Source organism: Meriones unguiculatus, chromosome 3 (assembly GCF_030254825.1).
Source record: "Meriones unguiculatus strain TT.TT164.6M chromosome 3, Bangor_MerUng_6.1, whole genome shotgun sequence".
Classification (NCBI taxonomy): domain Eukaryota; kingdom Metazoa; phylum Chordata; class Mammalia; order Rodentia; family Muridae; genus Meriones; species Meriones unguiculatus.
The window spans coordinates 129862417-129867075 of NC_083351.1; the positions used below are offsets into that span (position 1 = coordinate 129862417).

Here is a 4659-nt window from a genome sequence, read left to right on the forward strand (position 1 = left end):
TCTTCCCTCAGGTTTTTAAATGTTTAAGATTTTATACTTAAAATGACAGACCCCCCCCCCATATCCCAGTGAGACAGAGTGAACCAACCCCCAAAGTTTGACATAAGTTTCTGTTTCCTCTAGGGAGTCACGCTCCTCTTCCCTGGACCTCAGAAGGAGGAAGCTCCACCCAGAGATCACATTCTGTCTTCGGGATGAAAACAGGAAACCGATAAGCATGGATCTCAGTTTTCCGAGAGCTCCCAACTAATTTCAAAGAACAGGCTACTCTAGACTAGCAATTAGTCCAGTAAAGAGACTAAAAAGCCATTACTTCTCAAAACATTTAAGAACTGAGAAACCTGAGCTACTGGGCTTGGGTACAATGTTAGAATATAACTGAGAGAGGAAGAAAACCTGAAACTTTTACCAATTAGATGCTCATTTACAGCTATTTGTTCCAAACAAGAAGCCTAATTGTTAAAGGAGAGAGAGGTTAATCATGTGGTGCTGCCTAGTGAGAGTGCAGACAAAAGCAGCTTTTGAACCTCAGGGTAGACAAATTGGTCCTTTGTTACTTTCCTAAAGTGAAAAAAAAAAAAAAGGGTTAGAATTTAAATGCTTGGGAGATGGAGGCAGGAGGGTTGACTCCGCCAGGCCTGCATGAGCAAATACTATGCCTCAGAAGGAAAGAGAGAACGGAACTGCATTTAATAGGCTAAAATTCTATATGCAAACAGTGAAAGAGAAAACAGGAGGGTGTGAAGCAGATCATCCCTGGCACCACAGAGGAAAGGAAAATACAATACACAAGCCAAGCTGCCAGAGGGGGGAAAAAATCTATGGCATGATTTACTGCATTGTTCCCTTGCAAAGCTGACAGAAACCTACCAAGCTGAGGCACATACAGGATGGAGAAAGAGCCCTTTAGAAGTAGGAGCTAATAAACACACCTTCCAAATATTCTGTTAGCTAACCTATCTGTAAATGAATCTAAGCAAAATATGTTTTTTAATTCCTAACTAATAAAACATAGTGAGGGTAAATAGCTTTGGAATGACAATTGTGAAAACACTGAATTTGCCTTTTCCCAAATGAATAACTTTGGGCAGCTGACCTAAATTCTCTGAACAACAGCTTCCTCAGTTGCAAATGGGATTGGTAACAGCCAACTAATAGCATACTAAAGAATAAATTAAGTCAGATACCCACTTAAGACTATTACTTAAGCACCTAACTTAGACTAGAGAGATGGGTGAGCAGGTATGAGCATTTGTTGCTCTTGCTGAGGACCTAGGTTTGGCTCCCTGTACCCACATGGCAGCATAAAACTGTCCATCACTCCAGTGCCTTCTTCTGATCTCCACAGGTACGAGGTACTCACTCAGTGCACTTACATATCCACAGGCAGAGCACTTGTACACATAAAATAAATAAATAAATAAAATTTGAAGTGCCTGACTTTAATAGATTGGTAGAGATACAACAATCAATAGCTTTTACTGCCATCTGGACATTTAGCACAATACAGGAATGGGGCACTGGTTTTAGGTAAAAGTTCTACTAGGTTTCAGCCCGGGGCAAAAGGGTTGTGTAGATACAGAAGACTTTGGTGTAGAAAACCCTCATGCACTGTGCTTGGAAAGTCACCTGTTCTTATCTCACCTGTGGAGAGTTGGGACCAACCCTCACGGGGCTACAGCACTCAGAGTGGGACCTGTACCTCATCTGGTTAGAGCTGGCCTTGTGGGTGTGCAAGTGGGAGAGTTGGCCCTGAGGACAAGGGTGCAAGAAAGATGGTGGGCTGGCCTACTCATTTTCCACCCAGCCCCAGGGCTCTGAGTTGCACACCGTGTAATCTACCCTATCTATGAACTGTGGAGCACATGAAGGAGCAGTCCTGCAGATCCAGAGATGGGGGATCTGCAGGACACATGGTGACAATAGGATATCTGAGATGAATCCCTGTGAGGATCCAGTATTGATAGTGTAGCAGAAGTCAGAGGCCTAGAACCAGACCAATGAATCATTGCAATGAACATTTGTAAGTGAGTTGTTTGGACAAAGGAGTATACTGTGGGACACACTGAGGCTTCCATGGAGAGATGTTTTTTTTTTTTTTTGTTGTTGTTGTTTTATTTTCTTTTGGTGGAAGGGAGGTTACAAAGGGATGGGGAGATAAGTAGGATTGGGGTGTACAATATGAAATTCACAAAGAATCAATAAAAAGTTTTTAAAAAGAGTACTGGGAAGAATAAGTTCTCTGTAACATAATATACATACATTCATATATATATATGTGTATATATATATATGACTCCAATACAGTAGAAGGATCTGCTTACACTAGCTAGGAGAAGAATACACTTGGGTGAAATTCTGGGATCCATCCTTTGCTTTCTTTACCACTATATCCTATCCCAAACTTTGGAGAATATTATATGAGTAGAACAGATTTTGGGGATCTCAGGTCAAGGCCAAGTGTGGTAAAAAGAGAAATAAATGTAGAGAAGCTACACACAGAGACACAAGCTTTTAATCCCAGCACTCAGGAGACAAAGGCAGGTGGATTTCTGTTAGCTCAAGGCCAGACTGGTCTACAAAGCATTTCTAGGACAGCGACAGCTTCGCAGAGAAACCCTGTCTCAAAAAACAAAAACAAATCAAAGAAAAAAAAAAAAAGAAAGAAAGAAAGAAAGAAAGAAAGAAAAAAAGAAGAAAAGGAAGTAGAGAGTGAGAGAGGAGTGGAGAGAGATGGATTTGCAACAAGATTTCAAAACAAAGAAAATAGTACTGAAGGATAACATAGCTCACACTCTGATATCTAGACCCAAAAGACAATAGACTGGAATGACCCACACCCTGCCCCAGTCCCAAATCACTCATCTGCATATGCAGGTAGACACAGCCAGGCTCAGCCTCTAAGGATGCCGGGAAGACTGAGGTTGTTTGCTTCTTGAATTAGTCTTTCCTTGGGTTAAGAGCTGATGGACTCAGTCTCTCCCTTTCCCTTCAGTCAGAATCAGGACATACCTAAGACTTCCCCGTAGAGAGAGACACATAATTGAATTTTACCAGATAGGGCACACACTGGGACTTCAAAAGGTTAGGAACCTTGCTCATCACACCCCTGAGAGATGACAGCCTGAGGTTAAATCCAGTGTTTTATTCTACTTCAATATGCTGCATATGGATACTTGTCCTGAAATTTCTGGAGAAAGATGACCAATCTTGTAACTTCCTGTAGTGTGCAAACTTTTAAAACTGGAATTTAAAAAGCCTGGACTCAGATCCAAGCTCTAGTTCCTGCACTCATCTTGGTCTAGCAACCATATGTCAACAATCTCCAGCCATGGCATCCAGAAATTGAGGTCATACTGCCTAGTTTTTCCTGAACACAATGTGAAGTCTCATGTAATATTGTTAGTGTGAGCTGTCAGCACTTCAGGTATGGGACGCTGGTTCCTGGTGTCACTGACTAAGCTGTGACCAGCCCCTGAATTTCAAATCACTGAAGAGAGCCAAAAGGTGTCAGGAGCCTTGAGATAGCATGTATTTCCAAGTTGGAAAAGGGGAAGACTGATTAGCTTTGTGACCTGATAAATCTAAGACTAGCTAAACTCAAGATCATACGGGGGTTATCAGAGGCCAGAGGAAAGGATTAAGCACCCTTCTGGCTGTTTCATCAAATTTCATTTCAAAACTTTGACCTTCTACCCATAGAAGAGAAGAAAGAGCACAGAAATTGATAAGCACAAAGCAAAAAGGCATTGTCTTTGGAACGAAAACAGGATCCTTGTGACCTGGTAATTCTACAGCATAGCACATGGACTCCAGACATGTGAAGAAAAGCAAACAAAGACAGATTACCCTAAAAAGTCAACAACAGATTTCAGCATATGCCTATGTTTCCACAGCCACAAGTTATCAGACTGAACAAATGCTATGGATTGTCTTTGCTCCATTGGCAGGCTTTTTCTGGAATTCTCATTTCAACTTTGTTGGCCAACAGCCATACCCACAAATATTTTGGATTGTTGTATCCAAAACACAAAAATAAAATCCTCTCACGAGTGTTTCATGAAGGGAGATGTGGAAGTTATTAAACACCCCTTTTCCTTTAAGGATTAAAGATAACCATTTAAAACTTGGGGTGCCCATTTACATTTAGCTCTTTCAAAGAAAATAAAAAATATGAGGAAAGAGAACATGTTGACCCATGCTTAATATTTTTAAGGAGAGCTCACAGTTGAAAATCTTAGCTATCAGAAATTCTGTAGGCAAGTGCTTTGTTGTCATGTGTCTTGCTCTTAAGTACAAAGCAAGCTGAAATGACTACTCAGAGCTTCACTATTTCTTTAGTTTTCTTCGCTGAAGAGACATGTGCATGCAGGATGGTATGGACCACACATATGCAGAGCTTCGAGAGATGGTAGTGTGGGCTAGGATTCCAATGTGTCACTACAAGTTCATGTATTGGAGCAACAGAATCTCCAACTTCATACAATGGGAATATTTGGAAGGAGGACTTCTTGGGAAGTAATGATGCTTAGAAATCATGCAGGTGGCATGTGTGTGGCATGGCACTGGTGACTTTAAGATGAGAAGCGGAACTCTGATTCTTGCTTTTCCTAATACACTTTTTCTTGTTCTTCTAACACCTTCTAAGTTTTCCACCAC

General features: G+C 41.2%; 1 long non-coding RNA gene across 1 annotated transcript in view; it reads left to right on the top strand.

Moving 5' to 3' along the window:
• The window catches only part of LOC132653135 (uncharacterized), a 31828-nt gene extending 29687 nt beyond the window's left edge, over nucleotides 1-2141 (top strand). The window contains exon 3 of the long non-coding RNA XR_009590854.1: nucleotides 124-2141. This is a non-coding gene — a long non-coding RNA (uncharacterized LOC132653135). The remainder of the gene's footprint in view (nucleotides 1-123) is intronic.
• The last annotated feature ends 2518 nt before the right edge of the window (nucleotides 2142-4659 follow it).